This window comes from Corvus hawaiiensis, chromosome W, assembly GCF_020740725.1.
Source record: "Corvus hawaiiensis isolate bCorHaw1 chromosome W, bCorHaw1.pri.cur, whole genome shotgun sequence".
Classification (NCBI taxonomy): Eukaryota; Metazoa; Chordata; class Aves; order Passeriformes; family Corvidae; genus Corvus; species Corvus hawaiiensis.
In genome coordinates, this window is record NC_063254.1 from 5,070,188 (window position 1) to 5,093,946 (window position 23,759).

The following is a 23,759-nucleotide window of genomic DNA, read 5'->3' on the forward strand; positions in this document are numbered from 1 at the left end:
TAGGAAACCCAAATTGCCCAGGGATCTTGGAAGTCATCACAAACTTGCTCAAAGGAGAAAATTATGGACTATTGTCAGAGGAGAAGGAGGAGAAGGTATCACATGCTGAGGAAGCCCCATCATATAATCATCTACCAGAAAATGAAAAGTGATACGCTCTCTTTACTGATGGTTCCTGCAGTATTATAGGACTACATCAAAAATGGAAAGCTGCCATATGGAGTCCTATGTGGCAAGTCACAGAAGCTATTGAAGGACATGGTGGATCAAGTCATGTTGCAGATCTGAAAGCTGTCCAGCAGCCTTTAGGTAGAGCTGAATGAGAGAAATGGCCAGCGTTCTACCTGTACACTGACTTGTGGATGGTGGCAAACGCTCTATAGGGGTGACTGGACTGATGGAAAAAGACCAATTGGCAGTGCAGAGGTAAACCCATCTGAGCTGCTGAATTGTGGCAAGACATCACTGCCTGGGTAGAGAAGTTGACTGCGAAAGTACATGTCAATGTACATGTACCCAACAGTCGGGCTACTGAAGAACATCACAACAATGGACAGGGGGATCAGGCTGCCAAGATTAAAGTGTCCCAGGTGGATCTGGACTGGCAACACAAGGGTGAATTATTTCTGGCTTGGTGGGACCATGATGCCTCACGTCATCGGGGAAGAAATGCAATGTGATCGAGGGGTGGACTTAACCCTGGATGCTATCTCCCAGGTTATCCATAAGTGTGAAACGTACTGCAATCAAGCAGGCCAAGCAGGTAAAGCCTCCATGGTATGGGGGACGATGGTTAAAATATAAATATGGGGAGGCCTGGCAGATTGATTATGTCACACTCCTGCAAACCCACCAAGGTTTGCAAGTGCTATGTGCTTACTATGGAAGAAAAAACCACCGGATGGCTGGAGACATACCCTGTGCCTCATGCCACTGCCTGAAACACCATCTTGAGCCTTGAGAAGGAAGTCCTGTGGAGACATGGCACCCCAGAAAGAATTGAGTTGGACAATGGGACTCATTTAAAAAATAGTCTCATAGACGCCTGGGCCAGAGAGCACAGTATTGAGTGGGTGTATCATATTCCCTGTTGTGCACCAGCCTCTGGGAAAATTGAATGGTACAATGGACTATTAAAAAAACCACTCTAAGAGCAATGACTGGTGGGACCTTAAAATATTGGGATCTACATTTACCAAATGCCACCTGGTTAGTTAACACTAGAGATTCTACCAATTGAGCTGGCCCTGCCCAATCAAAACCTCCACGTACTGTAGAAGGGAATAAAATCCCCATGGTGCATATGAGGAATGTGTTAGGGAAGACAGTTTGGATCAGTCCTGCCTCAAGCAAAAGCAAACCCATCCATGGGATTGTTTTTACTAAAGGACCTCAGTGCACTTGGTGGGTAACACAGAGGGACAGGGAAACATAATGTGTACCTCAAGGGTGAGGTAAACAGAATTGCCCAATCAAAATTTATAAATAAATAACATTTATTATGCGACCGAAATATCGGTCTCAAAGGCCACGATCGAGAAAAGCAGCTCCAAGCCCGGGAGATAGACACGCATAGATCTGATCTCTATCGCACCAGACCTCCCAAGTTCACAAGTGCTGCTTCGGCTGGTCTCTTCTTATACAGTTTTTGGGCAGAGTCCGAATTAATTCTATTCTTCTCATAATTTTAGCATATTCATGAAGTTTTCTTGTCTTGGAGTTGGGCTGCACAAAGCCTTTCCTGGGTCTGATGAATTGTCCATCCTGGGTGATGAGTGGGCCATTTCTGGTGATGGAAGGGCCATCTCTGATGATGAATGGGCCATCTCTGGTTCCTGGAACAGTTATTTTTAGTTCCTGGAATGTCTGATTCCTTATCAGATGATGAGATGTAGATATCAGAGTGTGGTAATCAAGTCATCATGGTGCAAATGTCCCGGTGATAAGATCTAACCCCACCTAGGTGGAATCCTCACTTGTTGTGAGAGAACTTCTTTTAGTGTTGTGAAATTTTTCTCTCAGCCAGGCTGGTGGAGGGATTTTGAAACTCTGTCTCTACATGGTCTGATTACATTCCAGTTTTATACATAATAGCACGAATTACATACTTTATTTATAACAATTCCCCCCCTTTTTATATGGAAACATTAATTCGTGCTACCTTTTGTCACTATAAAAAAATAGAAATACTATCATCAAATATTTACTACAAATATAAAGGTATGAATATTCAGACAAAATAATTCCTTTTAGTCATAGCTATTTAGTTTTTCTTGTAACTCTGGCTTTTCCTCCTTAATCTGCTTTTCAAACTTTATCAGAACCTCGGCAGCTTTAATATTTGCTTCTTCTTCTTTTTAATTCCATGATTTTAGAGATTTTATTGTTTTTGCCTAATCCTCCAGCAGCTAGTTCCGGGTCCATGGGCATCGCAGCTATTTGCATACCTTGTACTACTGAGTGTATTAATCTAATAAAACATGGTATTATGCAGGGTATGAATATCACCCCGGCCACTGAACAAAGTATGAAAAATACTGCCTTCTTCCACCATGTACCATCAAATAATTGTTCCCACCAAGATGCTTGTAAGATGGAATTCCATTTTTGGACTGGAACGTGTGCCACCTTTTTGATCTCAGCTGCGAGGTCCCTGATGGTCTCTCCATAGTCATCAATTTCTATGCAGCGTTCTGATTCATTGAACTTGCCACAGACTCCCCCTTCCTCAGCTAACAAATAGTCTAATGCAATTCGGTTCTGGTATACAAAGGCACGCATCTGAGAATGTTGTTTAGCTAACAGTTCTAGTGCATCTGAGGTATGATTTGAAACCACTTCTACTACAGCTTGGAGCCTTATGAGTCGATTGAGTAAATAGACAGGGGTTCTATACCCCCAGCTCCCATCCTGTGCCCATGTTGCTGGGCCATAATATTGGATTATTCTTTCTGCAGGCCATTCTTCTTCACCCCACTTTTGATTCCCACCTGCTATAGGTAGTGTTTTCTTTACCCCCCTTTTCTTTCGGCTTAAGGTTTTGTACAAGGGAGCTCCTAACAGGCCACTTTCTGATCTGGGGAGTGTAAAGAAAGAAGGTCGAATCATACCTAGAGTGCATGAACCTTTCCATTTACTGGGTAGTTCGCTGTATGCCTTTTTGCCACATATCTAGTATATACCATTAGGGGCTTTCCATTTTATTCTCCTATTTTCTGGTTCTCTCCAATACTCTTTTAAGTCCTCTAAGGATTGGTAAGGGTTAGCTCCAGATTGCTTGTACCAGCAAAGGTTAACTCGACTATTCCAATCACAATTTGCTTTTCTTTCTTGACTCCAATATCCTGCAGGGGGTTCTGGTTGCCAGATTTTACTTTTATTATTCGAATATATTGCTAGGGTGGATATACACGGGGTGTATCCCACAACCTCAGTATATTAATTTCCTTCCCTGCTGATGCAAATTATTCCTATTACTCGTTGGTCTAGAATCCAACCTTCAGGCCTCTGTGTAGTCATTGAGAACTGATTTTTATCTCTTTTTAGAAGTTGTTCTGGAGCTAAGCCTTCACCCTTCCAAGGCCATTTTTCTGCTGATTTCAGCCCCCCACATATCCAACAGTTGGATAAACCTAACTCAGTAGCGATTTCTTGCATTAAGTCTATGAACAAGTTAGTGTTAGGGGCTGGCCATTCCCAATCATTATACTGCTTTTCTAGCAGGTCGTATTGTTTGCTTAATGCCAATAGTCTCTCTTGTTCTAGTCTCTTTTTTCTTATTTCTGATTCTTGTCTCTTAAGGTCTAATGCTACCTGTTTCATAGTGTTTTTTGGGTCCATGCTATCTTTGTTCTTAGAAAAGCAAAAGGTGTTATCATATTGCAAGCATGCCCTGTCATCATTTTCCTCAAGGAGGTCTAGTATAACAGGTTCGTTGCCAAGGGGTGATCTGTCTTTGTACCTTAAATTTTTCCCCACCCAGTAAGTTTTTTCGTCCATCATGCACATGCTTAATTTTGAATTATCATAACATAATTTGTTGATCTGAGAATAGGCTACGAAGATAGATTTTTTTCTTCCCTCCAACCCATACAGTATGATTACAGTGGTCACAGATTGAAACCGGCATTTGGTCTATATTTCTCTTATGTCTCTTATAGTATTGGTTTCTAGTTTTGAAAGGAGGAACTTCTGACTTCCTTTTCTTAAACCTTGCATTTTGAGATAAGCATTTAATTTTGCCTTCTGATTCACAAATTTGAAATCGAGTGCCATTCAGATCACAGTGTTTGCTATTCCCTTTGCAGTTCTCTGGGCTCTGATGTGTCTCTTGTTCCTTCAGGAGGACCTGCAGACACAGTTCGCAAAGGCTGTCAGCTTTTTGGCCCTCTTTGGGGGACAAACCCTCTAGTGGTGTATTAAGTGTTAGGCATATGGTCAGGCTCAGAACCATCAGGAACCCCCATAGGTGTATCCCTCTGCCTTTGCCTTCACCCACTGGAGTGCAGCCAGTGGCAAGGTAAGCCATCTTCTTGGCAGCAGGAATATTCTTCTGGGGTCCTGTGGCTGGACTGAATAGCATACCTTCTCTTATATATGTTCCACCTAGAGAGTTTTATTGTGTCTGATCCGCAAGGTACTTTGATTGTTTTCCGGCACTCGACTGTTAAAATTTCTGCTTGTGTGTCTAATTTTCCCCTGACCCCGTATTTATATATGGCGTACCACTCAGGGGAATCTAGTTCCAATTTCCCTACATTAGTAGCAAGGGTTAAGTATTGGCTAGTCAGGTCTTGCTCCTCCTCCAAACACTTTGTACACAGGCCTCTGGGCCTATCCCCTCTACGACAATGAACAACCCAAATTTCATTACAATATTCCCACTTGAAAGAGACAAAGGGATAACATTCACAACCAGGTATATTACAACTTATCTGATCCCTCCCGGTCATTTGTTGCGTTGGTGCAGTTTTATCTTTAAGTCCCCTGGGACAGAAGTGATCTTCCACTCAGGTGTCTCTTTTTGAAGTTCTGTTTTCTTCACTCGAGAAGCGTGCATCCAGCTTCTCTCTGCTGTCTGAATTACTGCGTCAGTCCATGCCTTCTCAATCTCTGTAGATTCCTGTTAATTTCTAATAGGTATGGTTGTATTTGCCTATCTTCTATCCCGGGGTGTCCTACTGGCATCCCGTATAACATTTCGAAAGGTCACAGCCCTGTCTCTGAATGCGGCATAGTTTGGATATTTAACAAGGCTAAGGGGAGACATTTTACCCATGACATTTTTGTTTCTAGCATTAATTTAGATAATTGAGCTTTTAGTGTCTGATTCGTTTTTTCAACTTGACCTGAACTCTGGGAGTGCTAAGGAGTGTGATACTCCCATTGAATTCTCAGAGCTTCAGCCAATTCCTTAATAATTTTTGAGGTAAAATGTGTCCCCTGATCTGAGTCCATATAATTTATCATGCTATATCGGGGTATAATTTCGTCTAATAATATTTTTTTTAATAAGGTTTGTGCTGTACTTCTAGGGCTTGGGAAAGCCTCTACCCAATGTGTTAATTTATCTACTAAACTAACAGATTTTTATACTTCTCCACTGTAGGCAACTCTGTAAAATTTATTTGAATTTTCTTAAAAGGCCGGTGGGCTGCAGGGCAACTTCCCAACACTGCTCGTTGAGATTTAGCCTGGTTTACTTTTTGGCATGTCATGCATCCTTATACCTCCTGCTTGGTTAACTCATAAATTCTTAAATCTGAAAAATTTTTTAAAAATTGTTCTGCTAGAGCCTGTGCCCCCCCCCCAGTGAGTTTGCTGATGTAGTCTTTTTAAAATTTTCCTACTGTATTCCTTTGACAGTAGCTCCCTCCCATCAGGTAACTTCTACTTACCTTTTTTTTTTTAAGGTTTTCCCTTATTTTTAAATAGACTTCAATCTCCTTTTTGGAAGGTTGTGGGGGGGGTATTCTCTGGGTTCTCTTTGCTCGACCTCTGGGGTATTCACTTTTAATAATGTTGCGTTTTCGCCTCTTTATCAGCTCCTCGGGTCTGGAACTGCATTCCTGTATGCACTATTGAAATCGCCTCTGGCTCCCTGACAGCTTCCAGGATCTGTTTTATTATTTCCCCATGGATTAATCCTCTCCCTCTGGTGTTAATTAACCCTCTTTCTTCCCAAATTTCCCCAAAAGTGTGTACCACACCAAATGCATACTTGGAGTCTGTAAAAATAGTTCCCCCCTTTTTTTTTCTGTTAGCCAATGTCCCAGGTATTCTACCTCGGGTTCAGTGAACTGGGGTTTTGATTTGGAGACTTTTAACCCCTTATCTCCTAAGAAATTTAACAACTTTATAGTGGCTTCTCTCACATCCCTTTCTGCTGGTCCAGCCACCAGCAAGCTATTCACGCACTGAGGCAGCCTGGCTCCCCGAACAAAACCGGCTGAGCAATTGCTCAAGAGCCCGACCAAACAAGCTCGGTGAGTCCACAAACCCCTGAGGCAAGGAGGCTCACCTGAGCCACCGCCCCCAGCGGGTTTCCGGATCCCCCCACTGAAAAGTGAAACAATCCCAGCTCTCTTCTGCCAGAGTACAAGTCCAAAAGGCACCTCTCAAGTCTACCCACACTACACCAGGTATCTGAGGGGGGGTGTCACCCAGCAAAGTGCACAGATTAGGGGACCGTGGGGAAAAGCACCCCAGCTATTACTTGCTTTAGTCTTTTTCTCCCTTCTATAGGAAGAGGATATTGTTTAACCCTTAATCAGATCTTCTGGCCTTTTAATCTCGATACGAATGGGTGTCATTTCTATTCTGCCTGCTTCTCCTTTGGTATATGAGACTTTCGGATTCACCTTTTCTTTATCCTCTATGGATGGTTTGTATAAGCTCACTACAAGCTGTGACTCCCGAACAATCAAGCTTACCTCCAAAGCCACCATCAAATCTCTTCCTAACAAATTGTAGTCCGCCTCTTCAATTAACAAAACATTCTCTAGGCATGTCCTAGTTTCAGATTCGAACTCTACATTTTTAATAACCGGGACCTTAAAGGATTCCCTTTTTGCTCTGACCAACGTCGGGGTATCTTTGCTTGTTGTACATCTGCTCGGCAGTCCCTGAACAATGGTTTGTTCAGCTCCCGAGTCTACAAAAAAAATTAGTTCCTGCTTTAGGGGTCTGACTTTTAATTTTATCAAGGGCTTCCTGGACCCTAAATTGAGAAGCCCCTGACACCCCTAGACCTCTTGAAAGATTTTCTCATCTTTCATCCTTCTCCCATGCATCAACCCCTTTCTCTTCTTGTGTGCTAAATATTCCAGTATGCATAGTCCCCCCATCAACTAAAGCATACCCTTGTGGAAGGTATCTTTTCAGGTTTTACTGGCTAGGCTAGTGGTTTAATGCCTTAGAAAGCCTCGAGCAACCTTGAGAGGTAGCAAGGGCGATCTAGCACTTTAGTAGCTCTAAAATCGGTACCTGTATCAGCTGCAAAGCAAATACCATCAGCAGAAGCAAAGAGAGAGAAATATAGCTCTCTGCTCGCTCAATTTCCTGCAGTTAGAAGCTTTCAAAAGAAACAGACAACAAGAGATGTTCACAGGAAGGTAGCTGAACCAAGAGAGGGTGGGGCCTCCCTCGATCGTCTCTTTTATTAGGAGAAGGGGAAAGGGGAGGACTGGGGGTGGACTCGGGGTGACCGGCCAATCAGACACTGCTAAAGAGTTTGAGTTACATTTGGTTTTGCCCGCACATGGAACAAAGGAGCTCGGAGCACATGGCAGAGGCAAGTGTCTTGGGGAGGGGGAGGGGAAGCTCAGAACAGGCAGCAATTCCCTATTTTTTTTTTCTTTAAAGCTGGGTTGTAACTCTTAGTAACTTAAAAGTGCATAGAACAGTAGCAAAACAACAGTGCAAAACATAATTGGAATCTATCGTCCCTACAACTCGACAGTACCTAGGATGCCTTTAAACTAGTTCCCCAGTCAAAACTCAGGGGTTTAGTCAGGACGTCTATGGTATGGAGTATCAGGACAAAGATTTACAAAATACAGTGCAAAACCTGAGTGCAAAACAGTGCAACTTAACTTAAGGGATTAACATCAAAATCTGCAGTAGGGGGTTTACATGAGGGTGCAAAATCAGGATCCTTTTTACACCATCTCCTCCAGGAGGCAGTTTTAACCTCCTTAACTTTTGAGAAAGTGACATAAGGTTTTACCCACTTGCCTGGGATCCATCTCAGTCCTTGAGGGGTAGATACACTGGCATACTCACGTCCCCAAGTTACAAGTTTGTATGGTCCTTGGATTTTTTGAGTCTCTGGGTCCCAGATCAGGACTTCTGGATTTTCCTTCAGTTTCTGTCTCCCGGTGTTCTGGAAATGACGATAGATGGGAGGGTTTGGATCCTCAAAGGTGCCATTCAGGAAGTTTATAGTAAACAATGCTTTGCTGAGTCTGAGGACAGGTGAGTTGAGTTTGGTGGTCCCTGATTGTTGTAGCAGCATTCGCTTGAGAGTTTGATGGGCACATTCAACAATGCCTTGTCCAGTTGGGGAGTGAGGAATACCTGTAACATGTCGAAATCCCCACTGCTGACGAAAGTTTTTAAACTCCTGAGAGGTGTAGGCAGGTCCATTATCAGTTTTTATCTCCTCAGGTATACCAAGCACAGCAAAAGCTTGGACAAGATGTTTTTCATTGTCCTTAGCCTTTTCACCTGCATGTGCAGAGGCATACATAGCACCAGAGAAGGTATCAATAGAAACATGAACGTATTTTAATCTCCCAAATTCAGGGAAATGTGTGACGTCCATCTGCCACACTTCACCGCTATTAATGCCTCTGGGATTGACCCCCATGCCCAGTGATGGAAGCTGTAGCTTCTGGCAGTTGGGACATGTTGCCACTATTGCTTTTGCCTGCGTCTGCGACGGATGGAACATGCGGATAAGAGCAGGAATATTTTGATGGTACATGGCATGGCTCAATTTTGCCTGTTCAAAAACTTGGGGGAGCTTTGGTAAGTCGGCTGATAAAACTATGTCTGCTGGCAGAGCCAGGGCATCAGTTCTACGATTACCTTCCGCAATAAATCCTGGCAGGTTTGTATGTGACCTCACATGCATGACAAAATAGGGATGCTCTCTGTGGGAAACCAGATAAATTAATTTTGAGAGCAAATCATAAATTTTTTTGTTTGAGATTTCTTTTAGGAGAGCATGCTCAGCTCTAACAGTTACTCCAGCTACGTATGCTGAGTCTGTGACCAAATTAAAGGATTCTTTGAACCTCTCAAATGCTCTAATGATGGCTGCTAATTCAGCTACTTGTGGTGATCCCTGGATTACTTTGATGTCAGATTCCCACTTTTGCGTCTTTGGATTTTTCCATGTGACCACGGACTTTTTACTTTTACCTGAAGCATCGGTAAAAATGGCAATCGCATCGAGGGGTTTTCTACTTTGAATCTCTCGAGGGATGAAAGAGAATGGCAGATTAAACATGTTTTGGGTAATGATTGGAGATTTGGCCTGAGTGACTATCAAATGTGTTACAGTGGGGATCACTGTAACATGCATATATCAAACCAGGAGTCCCGTGAAAAAGAAATATATATGGACGGATTCTTGGTAGATGTTTCAGAGATGTTTATTTCCCCAGCCGCATGGCCGGAGCTCTCCCGAGGAACCCTCACAGTCTGGACTGAGGGTCCTTGCCCGCGCAGGGAAACACAAACCAACCAATGGGGAACGAGGCTGACCAGGGGCTCGGGAAACCCCTGTCTGTCTCCTCAGTGCCCCTCTCCCAGGGCTACAAGGGAGGGGGAGGAGACCCCAACACTAATGCAAATTGTAAATTTATATTATTTTGGAGTAGGTGATCTAATGCGTCAGTTGTTACAGGTAAGTAGATGCATGCAAAGTCACATCCTGCCAGGGTGCGGAGCCTTGATCTACCCTTCATGATAATTTTTGCCATTAGTTCTTGTGGTTGTGTGATGGTTTTAGTAGGTTGGAGTGGAAGGAACACCCATTCAATTATGATGAGGGGTTCCTTCTGCTCTTTGTCCCACTGAAATATGAGGCCATGAAAGCGTGGTACCTTCCCTAGAATAACAAGCTTAAAGGGTAGGGAGGGCTGATACCTGTGTGCTTGTCTGGTGGAAATGAGCTCTTGTATCTTTTTGAGAGACTGCCTTGCCTCTTCTGTCAGGGATCTAGGGGATGCTGGACCGCCTTCCCCTTTTAACAGGTTCATAATAGGAGCTACATCCTCTGTGGTGAATCCTAACCAGTGTCTTAAATACTTTAGTGTCCCACAGCTCTGTTGCACTTCCTCCAGTGTTTTTGGGTTACTATTAATGGTGACAGGTGTTGGGGTGATAGAGGTTTCTGTGATTTTGAGTCCGAGGTGTTTCCAAGGGCTTGTTCTCTGCATTTTTTCTGGTTGTAATTCAAAGGCTTTGGCCTCTAGGGGCTCAATCACCAAGTTAAGTGTCTGCTCGAGATACTGATTAATTGGAGCACATACCAGCACATCATCCATGTAATGTAGGATGATGGCTTTCTCTGCTTTGGCACAGATGGGAGATAGAATTTTAGCGATATACTCTTGGCAGCGAGTTGGGGAATTTTTCATACCTTGGGGAAGCACAAGCCAATGATAACGTTCCATGGGAGTTTCACGATTAATAGATGGTACAGAAAATGCAAATCGAGGGGCATCTGCAGGGTGGAGCGGAATAGGAAAGAAGCAATCTTTAATGTCAAGAACAGCTAAATGCCAATGTTGTGGGAGCATTGAAGGTGATGGCATACCTGGCTGAAGGGGTACCATGTCTTCAATAACCTTATTAACTTCCCTAAGATCTTGGAGTTGCCTATATTTGTTCTTTCCCGGTTTTTGTATTACAAACACGGGTGTGTTCCATCGGCTGTTAGTTGGAACTACATTTCCTTTAGCCAATTGTTCAGCGACTATTTTTAGAGTGCCTCTAAGTTTTCTTTTTTTAGCGACCACTGCTTAACCCACACTGGTTCATCCGTTTTCCAAGTTAATTTATGTGGATGGCACTCAGCTCCAGCGGCCTGCAAGGGAAAATTTTGATGTCTAGGGGTGATATCAATTTTTGTTCCCCACTGAGACATGGCATCCCTTCCCCACAGGGTGAATTTGATGTCCAGGACATACGGACGAAGTGTCGCTATTTGTCCTTCAGGACCTTCAATTTGAATGGTGTTTTTGGATTGCTTCACAATTTGGGTACCTCCAATCCCTTGTATGATGCCCTGAGATTTCAACTCCTATTGAGCAGGCCACTTATCAAATGGAATGACAGACACATCAGCACCTGTGTCTATCATTCCCATTATACTGACTTTATGTGATTTGTGATGGAGCTTACATTCGATTACAGGTTTATCATTTCCCAAAACCTCAGTCCAACAGATGGCTGGGATATGACCATCTGTGGGCAGGTATTTGGGCAGTGGAATGGCCTGTGCAATGACTTGACCCTTTGGCATGAAGTACGGTGGATATATACATTGTACAATTAGGTTAGAACACCCATTCTGATCCACTTTCATGGGTGTGGGTGTAACCTCTATCCCAGCAGGTGCTTCCCGAGTGTCCCCAGTAACAAAAAGGTATGTAAATTCTGGCATGTGGTCCACATTCTGGAATGAGATGGGTATTACAGTCTGTTTGTTGTTGTTGAAATGGTGTGCTTTATCACAGGTTACCTTAAACCTGAGTCCAGAAGTCCAAGTTGCTTTGTCTGCAGCCCTATTTATGTCTGAACGCGGAGCTGTTAGGACGCGTTGAGTCGCTAGTTTCCCTGCTGTTGACCTGGGGAAACAGTCTTTGGAGAGTTTTTATCAGCAGTTATAATCGTTCAGCAATTGCGAGCTACATGTCCCTTTTTCTGACAACGATAGCATATAACGTTACTACGCGATTGAGTTTCCCCTGTACTCGTAGCATTCTCCACAACTTCCCTAACTATCCCCACTTTTTTCAAAAAGGGAGCAGCTGTGTTCGGCTGCGCCTTCTTTGTACAGACTTCGAGGATGTATTCAACAGTAGGGGGAGGATGCAGTGTGAGGATGACTTGTTTGCAAGCATCATTTGTATTCACCTGGAGCAGTTCGAGTAGGAGCGCTTGTTGGAGGTCAGGATTAGGGATCTGGGAAGAGACAGCTTCGCACAAACAGTTATAAAACTGAATAATATTTTCATTTGGCAATTTCTTGATGGTGGTATAATGAGAATTAGGAGTTTGAGATGGTAATAATGTTAAGGCCTTTTCAGCAGCACGTGTGATTTCCATAAGAACTGGACAAGGGATAAGCATTGCTTGTTTTTGAGGATTTGCCATATTATTGTCACCAGATAAAAGGTCTAATGTGATATAATTGTTGTCAAAGTCCAGGTAATTATCTGGAGTTTGCCACAAAATTTGCAATAAATCAGATAAAATTATTTTCCATTGCTTTTTCCACATCATAAAATCACCAGGTGTGAGAAGAGTTTGCATCAGTGTAAGTAAATCATGAGGTACAAGTAAGTGAGTTGCAAAAGTAGCACTTAAAAGGCTCTTAAAATAATTACTCTGCATTCCAAACTCCTTAATTGCCTTGCACAAATCCTTAATATCAGAATAAGAAAGGGGTTTCCAGTCAGGGTTAGCTCCATTGCTAGTACAAGAGAGTGTAGTAGAAGCATTTGGAGTTACTTCCTGGTAGCCATGGGTTCCCGGATTCAGAGGGGCAGTCACAGGATTGTGGGAACCTGGGGCGGGACAATGGGAAGCAGGGGCGGGGAGTGGAGGGGCAGGGGTGGGGAGTGGAGGCGGGGACATGGCTGGAGGAGGGGAGGGGTTGGGGGCGGGGTTGTGGGAGGCAGGGGCGGTACTTGAGCCATGGGCAGGAACAGAGGGAGGGGTGAAACACAACGCTGTGGGGGTGGGGTTAGGTTGTGATGCAGGAGTGGGAGGGGATGGGGACAAGAAGGGATTTGTGGAGTGAGGGAGAAAGGGATTGTGGGAGGTGTAGTTTGGAGAGGAAGGAACATTGCGTCCGCCATTACTGGAGACAAACAAACTCGGAGAAAAGGGGTTGGGGGGAGGGGTTTTTTCCCGGGCTGCGAGCACATGGCAATGGCTGTCCCTGGGAACAAAGAGATCAGGGGAGAAGGGGTTTTTACGCGCGCTTGAAACATGAGGGCTAGAAACTGGGGAAAAGGGAGTGGAGAAAAGGGGTTGGGAAGGTCCTGGGATGGGCTCCGGATTCCCATCTAAGGCAGGGTGCTAAGGAAACACGGGTGAGCCAGGAGGACGATAGCTCTCCTGTGCTGAGAAGCAGTCTGCTCTAGCTGTGTTTTCCAGGGTAGGGGAAGAGGGGTCCGGGACACAGGGGTTGGAAGAGGGTATAAGGGAATTAACAGGGGGGTTTTGCAGTGGCTTTTCATGTACTGCCTTTTTCTCCAGCAAAGTATAACTTAGTAACAGGAGAGGAAAGAATTTTGAAACTCTTTCGTCTCCTGCACGCCTAAGAGAGGAGAGTTTTCTCCCCACCTTATCCCAAAATTCAGCAGATCTTATGTCCTCAGAGGTCAGATTAGGAAAGTACTGAAAAAGCCATTGTACAAAAGATTGAACTAGATTTTTAGGGTATTTATGCCCAGTTAAAGAAAGGTAACTTTGAACTTGGTGGTATATTTCGCTATGGTGTGCAGAAACATTAGATCCCATTATGAATGCAGCACCAAACCTCAACCCCTTACTCGCCAAAAAGGAGGAAAAAAAAGAGAAAGTTTGCACCGGCACCAGCTTAAGACAGGAGCCCCTAAACCAGCAGGCAAATACTCACCAGAATTCTGGATTTATCACAGGAAAGCAGGTCCGGAGAAAAAAAACATGTGAGAAGGGTCTTCTGCTTACCAGCCGTTCCCTCGCCACGTGGTGTGGGGGAGGGTACAGGCTGAGGCTCTGGGCTCGATGTTACACAAAAGTAACACCTCGCTACACAGAGGTGGCACGGCCGGACGTGCAGAGCTAACTCCAGCAGACACAGCTGCCTGGACACCCTGAAAGTCTCTCAGGACCGGGGGTCAGAGATAGCACGTTGGGCGCCAAATGTGGAAGGTATCTTTCCATCTTTATACCGGCTAGCGCTTGTATTTCAATGCCTTAGAAAGCCTCGAGCAACCTTGAGAGGTAGCAAGGGCGATCTAGCACTTTAGTAGCTCTAAAATCGGTACCTGTATCAGCTGCAGAGCAAATACCATCAGCAGAAGCAAGGAGGGAGAAATATAGCTCCCTGCTCGCTCAATTTCCTGCAGTTAGAAGCTTTCAAATGAGACAGACAACCAGAGATGTTCACAGGAAAGTAGCTGAGCTGAGAGAGAGGCGGAGCCTCCCCTCGACCATCTTTTATTAGGAGAAGGGGAAAGGGGAGGACTGGGGGCGGACCCGGGGTGACCGGCCAATCAGACACTGCTAAAGAGTCTGAGTTACATTTGGCTTTGCCCGCGCTTGGAACAAAGGAGCTCGGAGCACATGGGCAGGAGCACGTGTCTTTGGGAGGGGGAGGGGAAGCTCAGAACAGGCAGCAACACCCACCTTATCCCAAAATTCAGCAGATCTTATGTCCTCGGAGGTCAGATTAGGAAAGTACTGAAAAAGCCATCGTACAAAAGATTGAACTAGATTTTTAGGGTATTTATGCCCAGTACAAGAAAGGTAGCTGTGAACTTGGTGGTATATTTCTCTATGGTGTGCAGAAACATTAGATCCCATTATGAAAGCAACACCACAAGCCTCAACCCTTATTCGCAAAAAGGAGGGGAAAAAAAAAAAAAAAAAAAAAAAAGAGAAAGTTTGCACCGGCACCAGCTTAAGACAGGAGCCCCTAAACCAGCAGGCAAATACTCACCAGAATTCTGGATTTACCACAGGAAAGGAGGTCCAGAGAAAAAAAACATGCGAGAAGGGTCTTCTGCGTTCCAGCCGTTCCCTTGCCACGTGGTGTGGGGGAGGGTACAGGCTGAGGCTCTGGGCTGGATGTTACACAAAAAGTAACAGCTCGGAACACAGAGCTGGCACGGCAGAACGTACAGAGCTAACTCCAGCAGACAAACAGCTGCCTGGACACCCTGAAAGTCTCTCAGAACCGGGGGTTAGAGAGAGCACGTTGGGCGCCAAATGTGGAAGGTATCTTTTCAGCTTTTTACTGGCTAGGTTAGTGGTTTAATGCCTTAGTAAGCCTCGAGCAGCCTAGAGGTAGCACGGGCAACCTAGCACTTTAGTAGCTCTAAAATCGGTACCTGTATCAGCTGCAAAGCAAATACCTCTAGCAGAAGCAAAGAGCTCTCTGCTCGTTCAATTTCCCGCAGTTAGAAGCTTTCAAAAGAAACAGACAACAAGAGATGTTCACAGGAAGATAGCTGAGCCAAGAGAGGTCGGGGCCTCCCTCGATCGTCTCTTTTATTAGGAGAAGGGGAAAGGGGAGGACTGGGGGCGGACCCGGGGTGACCGGCCAATCAGACACTGCTAAAGAGTCTGAGTTACATTTGGTTTTGCCCGAGCTTGGAACAAAGGAGCTCAGAGCACATGGCAGAGGCAAGTGTCTTGGGGAGGGGGAGGGGAAGCTCAGAACAGGCAGCAACATACCCTGACATTTTTTCCTTGTACACATCTGGAAGAACCGTCTACAGATATTATTTCTCTTTCTGAAAGGGCTTGTTCATCGAGATCTGCTCGAAATTTGGTGTTTTGCTTCTCCTTTAAGAGGAGCAGCAGAAGCGGTCTTTGCCAGGGGAACGGTGCAGGTGAGGGAGGGGGGTAGGAGGTGGGAATCCTCTCCGAGGCTGATTCCTCTGATTCCTCCAGGAGTGGGGTGGGGGGGGATAAGCGGGAAGTGCCGCTGGAACTGGCAAGGGGACAAGCTCTTCTGGCGGATACCAGAGCCTGGAGTGGACCCTCTGCACGGGTCCACAGCAGCCACGACAGCAGGACTCTGTGCTGCTGGCTGGCCCAGTGCAGCCTGCGGGGCCGCAGCCGGGTTCAATGGACCTGTGTCAGACAATGCAGCAGGGGCAGGGGCCAGCGGAACGGCCGCGGACATCAGGACTGGGGCCGGAGCCGGGACTGGGGCCACCACCGGGGCCGGGGCAGGGGCAAGGGGGGGCCCAAAAGCAGCGGGCTGGGCTGCTGCGGAGCGGATACCCGGGCTAGGGACGGGCGGGACGCCGTAAGGGGATGCTGGTCTGGACCCGCCGGACCCGCAGGGGCTGGAGGGGGCGGCGGGAGCACCGGGGCTACCGGCGGAGCCGCCGCCGCTGGGACAAGCGGTGGAGCCGCGGGTGGTGCCATAAGAGCCGGGACAGGCGGGACCTCGGGCTCCAGGGCCGGCGGTGCAGCTGCGAGTGGCGCCACAGGAGCCTGGGCTTGGGGGGAGGGGGCAATGCTTCCAGGGGGCTCCAACCCCTATCTTTCTTGTTTTTCTCCTTTCCTTGGGTTTATTACTCCTTTCGGGACAGTCCCCCCAATGCTGTAATATCCACCCTAGGGGACTATCTCTAGGGATTTCAGGTATCCCTTGTTCCTTCCCACCCCCTGATTTTTCTTGGGGTTTTCTCAGGATTTTACTCTTTTGTTGGAAAATAGTTAGAGGATCAGGGACATGGATTATTGATAAAGGGAACAAATCAATAACTGCACAAAGCAAAAGCCTGCAAGCAAAGGCCTGCATGAGAAAAAGCCTCCATGAGAAAATGCCTGCGTGAGAAACAAGCCTGAGAACAAAAAGGGAGTTTTTAAGAGGTACAGTGCTGTTCTGATAAAGATGTGCTGACCATGAGAAGGGAGGAAAGTCTTTGATCTCTCAAGACAAAACATTAAGCTTGCCAAATGTAGTCTTTTATCTAACCCAATTATGTAGAAGTAAGAATGCGCCTTCGTAAGTTTAAACTAATTAAAGAACTGATAAGCATGTATACTTTCAATACTATATAAGTGCCTCTGTATTGCTAATAAATGAAGCTTGCTTTACCAATCACATTGATTGTCTGCATGGTTTCCCCCACCGAAGTCGGCACTCTTTTTCTGTCCTATCTTAAAGAAAAATGAAAAAAAAGATAAAAAAATTACTTCGCTAGCGTATCTTACCTGGACTTTGCGGAGAGTCCTCTAAGTTCTTGAATTCGGTACTGTTTTGAATTTGTATTTAATTTGTTACCAGTATAGTAGCCCTCGCAGAGGACCGCCCTGGGGGTTTTCCTCCGGTAACTGCTCTTGAAGTTCTGACTTTTACCTGGACTAACTATGTCTGAGACTAGGGGGCTTACCAATCTTTGAACTCGATAAAGGACGTACCCTTCCTCCTAGCCGTCTGCGATCGATCCCCCAAATTCCTCGATTTATTCGGGCTTGATGTGTGGAAAAGAATTAGGTTTTTACCCCATGTCTTTCGCTTCCCCCGTGACCGACGTCTTCCCTCACGGGAGAGAGGAACTGCGATCTTGGGGTCCGCACTCCCTTCGTGATAATATCACGTCTCACAAACACGCTCGGTTGCTCCTCACTCAACCACGCGATACTTACGGTCCGTTTTCCTGCGTGGATTCTTCGTGCACGTAGATTTTTATGAGTGAATTACCCTGCCGCGGCTCCGGGGATCCCACCCTGGGTCCCCCCCGAGTTCCCTGAGAGCTCGTTTTATTACCTTTTCTCGATTGAGGTGCCGTTTTAAATTAGATTCGTTGATATGATTGGTCCGCGGGATCCCCTGTCCGGCCAGGCGGCTAGAAAAATTAACGGGGTGCCTCCTGACCGAAAAAGGGGTCCGCGATACCCCAAATCGCATCATTTTGGGGTCACCAAACTGAGGTAAACAGAATTGCCCAATCAAAATTTATAAATAAATAACATTTATTATGCAACCGAAATATCGGTCTCAAAGGCCCCGATTGAGAAAAGCAGCTCCAAGCCTGGGGTTGGAGCTAGGTGAACACGCATAGATCTGATCTCTATTGCACCAGACCTCCCAAGTTCACGAGTGCTGCTTTGGCTGGTCTCTTCTTATACAGTTTTTGGGCAGAGTCTGAATTAATTCTATTCTTCTCGTAATTTTAGCATAATCATGAAGTTTTCTTGTCTTAGAGTTGGGCTGCACAAAGCCTTTCCTGGGTCTGATGAATTGTCCATCCTGGGTGATGAGTGGGCTATTTCTGGTGATGGAAGGGCCATCTCTGATGATGAATGGGCCATCTCTGGTTCCTGGAACAGTTATTTTTAGTTCCTGGAATGTCCTATCCCTTATCAGATGAGATGTAGATATCAGAAGGTGGTAATCAAGTCATCATGGTGCAAATGTCCCGGTGATAAGATCCAACCCCACCTAGGTGGAATCCTCACTTATTGTGTGAGAACTTCTTTTAGTGTTGTGAAATTTTTCTCTCAGCCAGGCTGGTGGAGGGATTTTGAAACTCTGTCTCTACGTGGTCTGATTACATTCCAGTTTTATACATAATAGCACGAATTACATACTTTATTTATAACAAGGGGATTTGATTTTTGGGTGAGAACAGTCCATAATATTGAATTGTATATGTCTTGGGTACAGAGACAAGGGGTGGAGTTTTCATCACTGTCTATTCAAATGCCATTCATGTCACAGCTATGGGTGTGGTTTCGGCAGGGAAAAAGCCATGGCACAAAAGGAAAGGGGTCCATTTTCTCTGGCTTGCTGAAATGATCAGCAGACCCTGGCACTGGACAACCTGCGGGTCCTTTCCCATTTCCAAGCCTTTCCAACATGCTTCTGCAGGACAAGTGAGCTGAGAGGCAGCATGGCCATTCCCAAGCCAAATGGTGCTGAAGTGACAGCTCTGACTGCAGCTGGGGCCATAGGTTTTGGTGCCCGGCAAGTCCATTTTCTTCCCCCCGCCCCTGCTCACTGCCCAATTGGCGCAGTGTCCCAAGACAGCAGCACAGACACCGAGTCCAACAGGCGTCAGGAGGAGGCAGCATGTGGCAGGACTGACCTTACACAGCCACACACCACTGCAGTCATAAGGAGCAGGGAAACACACCAGAGGTCTGGAGCTGCTCCAGACAATGCCAGCACACCCTATCTGCCACCAGAACCGCTTTGTAAGCCCCTACATTCATAGGTTTTTTTGTTCCAGGGGGAAGGTTGAGCCAAGAGGGACTTCTCCACGCTATTGTCTTTGTCTTCTGCTCCATGTGGTCTCTATGGTGGCTGCCATCTTGTTTTCTTTGTTCCCGGGGAGGCCACAGGATTCAGCACATTTGTATCTAGTGGTTATTGCTGTTATCTTGGTTGTTGCTGGTTTTCTTTTTAGTAAAATGTTATTTTTTCACCTATATCTTCTCACATTTGTCTCTATTGGTGAAAGGGGATTGGTTAAAACTAAAGGAGAGTTAACTCATTTTGGAGTCTCTGCCCTGTGTAATTGTCTTTAACTAAGACAGTATAATATTGGTTGCTGAATGACAGTGCCACTGTATGCCATAACTGTTATGATCCGTATTAACACAGAAGAGCAAGGAAAACTAAGTCTCTGTGAATAAAATGAATAGAATCCAGTGTTGGGGTTTTAAGAGTTCTAGGTTTTTTTCTGTTAAAGGAATTTTCCCCCCATACTGTTACTAAGACAACAAATTGCTGGGGTACTTAAGGAAGACAAAAGAGCTACCCACTGGGGGTGGGGTGGGCCTGGCTACTCTTTTGTTTCACCTGGGTGTGGGGTCAGTCGCTCTCTGGGTTTGAGAGAGAGAAGCTGCTTGTTCTTTGCGGCCGTTTTCTCTTTCTGCGGAGAAAGACCCCAGGATTCCCGGGGGCCCACCTTCCTTGCCCCGCTGGAGGCCGGGCTGTGGCCGCCCTGCCCCGCCGCTGCTTCGAGCCTTCGCTACGCTGTAGCAGTGCTCACCCTGCCTGCCTAGACCTCTGGGGGGTTCTCCGTTTGGATACATCTCGTCTGCCATCCGAGATTTGTGCTCGTCCCTGCCGCTCCAGCCTGCCACTCCAGCCTGTCGTTCCAGCCCGCCGTTCCAGCCTGCTGTTCCCGAGGGTCCGGCCAGGGGTTTGTGAAGCCTTTGTTCCATCCTTCCCCAGGACCCCAGGGCACCGGTGCCGCGTGCTTCCCGAGCTCGCTCCGGAGCACCCCCTGCAGCTGCGGGGAAACCATCGCACCTGCCCTGCTCACCGGGAGCCGCCAGCGCCCCTGCCGGCTGCAAGCAGAACTGCACCCAAGGGGAAAAGGGCTCGACAGCCAAGAAGGCTAGGACTGGGTTTGTGATTGTTTGCTGTTACTGCCACAGTTATTGTTGCTTGTTTGACTGGTTATATATATAATAGTAAAGAACTGTTATTCCAATTTCCCACATCTTTGCCTAAAAGCCCTTGATTTCAAAATTATAATAGCTCAGAGGGAAAGGGGTTGCATCTGCCATTCCAAGGGAGGCTTCTGCCTTCCTTAGCAGACACCTGTCTTTCAAACCAAGACATCCAGAAAGGTTTGAAATATACCCTAAAACTTGATTAAAACCAAACGAGATTAGATGTTGGTGCCAAAAAAGTTGATATAATTTATTTAATAGTGTCATGGATTAGCAAGCATAGTCCCGGAAGTGATGTTCTTGCAAAGAGGTGCTTACAGCTCCTCTATGACCTGACAGAACCTATCAGCTGGCTAGTTTGAATATAGACAATTTTTAAGCCACTTAAAATTTTGACTGCCTCTGTGGTCCACATTTAAAAATGGACAAAGCCCGGGGGAGGTCTGTCTCGCTTCCGGCACTGGGACAGGTAGCTGCAGGGCCCGTATGGGGCCCGGCAGGCCCAGGCCAGGCTCTGCTCAGGCCAGGCCGGGCTGGGCCACAGCCATCCTGGAGCCGTGCAGCCCTGTTCCACCCGCGGAACCCCCCCATCCCTGCTATGTGCAGACAGCGCAGCCCCCCCTCTCCAGTGAGGCAGAAGATTCAGCTGAAGCTGCCCCGCTGTCCGGCAAAGATCATGTGACCAACAGTGATAAGCAAAATTCCAGCTGCAAGGCCCAGGTGAGATTAACCCTTTTAGTGCTATGAAGAGCTGAAAATCTGAGGGAGGAGAAAGAGGAGATGCTTAAAGCTGAAATTCTGTTGTAAAGCTATGGTGGTGATGGACTATGATATATCAGAGTACCAGTTGTAATTTCATGAAAGCATGGGGGGTGGAGCATTCAAACTGTACTTGTGAGCAAAAGCACCTGTGCTGGAATAAGCAAATGCTGAAGCAGCTGTAATTTGATGAGAAGTTTGAACAGGGAAAGATGGAAGTGATGAGGACTCTTGCTCCAAATCGAAAGGAGAAGACCTCTGTTCCTAGAGATGCTCCCAGAGAAAGTCCTAGAGATGAAGATGAGGAGGACCCTTTGTTCCCAGGGACAGGGGGAGGGCCTCTATTCTTAGAGATGAAGATGCTCCCAGAGATGGATGAAGAGAACTTTTGTTTCTGAACAGCTCAACCTTAAAATGGTACCCCAGTACCTCAAGATTGGACTCTTGAAAGCAGTTGTGGGAAAAGCTGCAAGTCATGGGAAGGGACTCTCACATGCGAGCAGAGAACCAACCCGGGCGGCTGTCTCGTTGTGATACTTGAAGCCATGAGAGAATTTCTTGTGGAGATGGTCTCCATAGCATGAGCAAGAGAGACTCCTCTCCTTAAGTGAACTGAAAAAGGATTATTATAGAAGTCGTGTCTTGGGGTGACTTTGTGATGTGTATCCCATATCAGTGCCCCATGCCTAGAAATTAATTTTATGCCTTTCTATGCCTTTAAACTGAGCCTGAGAGGGGGGAGGAAAAAACTGAGCAAAACTTTTTCAAAGCAGTTTGCAGCTTGTTCAAGGTCACACAGAGATAGAGACTTTTTTTTTCAGCTGCAGCAGGAGAGCGGGAGGAAAGGGAAGTACCTGGTTTGCTTTTCTTTCCAGCCAGCTTTCGGCATTTTTTTTGTTCCTCAGCTCCTTTTCCTTTGGAGAGTTGAACTTTTGTTTTCTTTGGACTTCGTTTTTTTCCCTTTTCTCTCTGCTGGACTGTTTCAACATCAGTATACATTGGGAGGACTTTCCACCAAGGCCTTGGCCCTGGAGGTGGGCCCACCACCCCATCCCAGCTCCAAGGAGGAGGAGAGAGAGATCTACAGAAGGACTCTGAAATTTTCCCAGGTTTCTCTCAGCAGATCGAGAAGTTTTATTATTTAGCATTATTATCCTTTTCCTGTGTGTTTGTTAAATAAATAGTTTTTCTCTCTTTCGCTTTCCTTTGAGGAAAATTTATTTTTTCCCGAACCTGGTGGGGGAGGGCTGATTGTGACCTGCCTTCTCTCAGAGGATATATTTCTAGATTTGGCCAAACCAGCACAAGTGGTAAACTGACTGAAAATCTCAAGGGTTGTCTTTTTACATTGTCAGTGGGAGAAGGGAGGAAGGTGGGGGGACGAGAAGTGTTCTGAAGGTGTGGTATGATTTTATTTTTTTTTTCCTTCTTTTAGGTCGGTTAATAAATTTCTTTATATTCTTTTAAGTTTTTTGCCTGCTTTGCTTTTCTCCTAATTCTTATCTCCCAGAAGGTAAACAGTAATGAGTATTTTGGACCAAAACACTACACTAAATTGGTGTTTCTGCCCAGTTACAAACCGAACCTGCTACAAATAGTGAAAGAGGCAAAGAGAAAGAAAGAAAAGAAAAGAAAAGAAAAGAAAGAAAGAAAGAAAGAAAGAAAGAAAGAAAGAAAGAAAGAGAAAGAAAGAGGAAGGAAGGAAGGAAGGAAGGAAGGAAGGAAGGAAGGAAGGAAGGAAGGAAGGAAGGAAGGAAGGAAGGAAGGAAGGAAGGAAGGATGGGCGAGGGGGGCAGAGAGAGAGTGACAGGGGTTAGGTAGTAACATATCACCATTCCGAGGGTCCCAACAACTTCTTGTTGCTACCATTCATCTGGTCTTCTTGGTGGTGAGGGTCCCCCGCTGCCCGCACCACCAAAAAGTATAGCATCCAATGGATTAATATGTTTGGGGCAGGTGGGAATGCCCATGAGCCTCCCCTGGGGAGGGCAAGTTTGATACTGTCCCTTGCAACACTGTGGATCTGTTGCATCATGTTGCAGTGCTCTGGTGCAGGGTCTGGGGACCCCTTTGGGGGGGGGCCTTTGATGGGCCATGACACCCCCTCTTCTGTTCTTCACGTGGATGCGGCTTTTCCTGGGATGAAGGGGCCCCACAGCTGAGGTGGTCTGCACAGCAGAGGATGGGCATTCACTGCATCAGACCAGAGGCTTTTTTACCACATACCCAAAACCTCTCTTCCTCCCTCCCTTTGGTATGAGGGTCTGTTCGAGCCTGGCAGCTGATAGCCCTGAGGCTGTGGTCTCCACACCGAAGGTGATAAGCTTAATCCCCTGGTGAATGTATTCTTTCCCTAGCCCAGACCTGAGTCACTTTATTTTATCTCCATCAACGTGCAGTGCAGGGCCTTAGAGCATGGTGGTCTTCAGCTTCTGTTATACAGTTTTGCTATAATAGGCAAAAGTCCTTCATTAAGATGTTTAAGCTATAAACTATAACATTTCAGTCTCCGACAATAACTGCCATAGACAATGAGGATTGACTGCTCCAGATACACTAGATGTGAGCTCCTGATACAGCTTGTAACCAGGTGACAGCACACCTGCCCTCCTGCCCTGGAAGAC

At 46.1% G+C, this 23,759-nt stretch overlaps 1 protein-coding gene and 1 long non-coding RNA gene across 2 annotated transcripts in view; both read left to right on the top strand.

Moving 5' to 3' along the window:
• Positions 1–23,759, top strand: part of LOC125319331 (CBP80/20-dependent translation initiation factor-like) — a 516,903-nt gene that overhangs the window by 377,331 nt on the left and 115,813 nt on the right. The gene's annotated exons all lie outside the window — the stretch shown is intronic.
• On the top strand, positions 1,731–18,391 carry LOC125319349. The gene is made up of 3 exons (XR_007200671.1): positions 1,731–1,775; positions 10,706–10,708; positions 18,256–18,391. It is a non-coding gene; the product is annotated as an uncharacterized LOC125319349 (long non-coding RNA).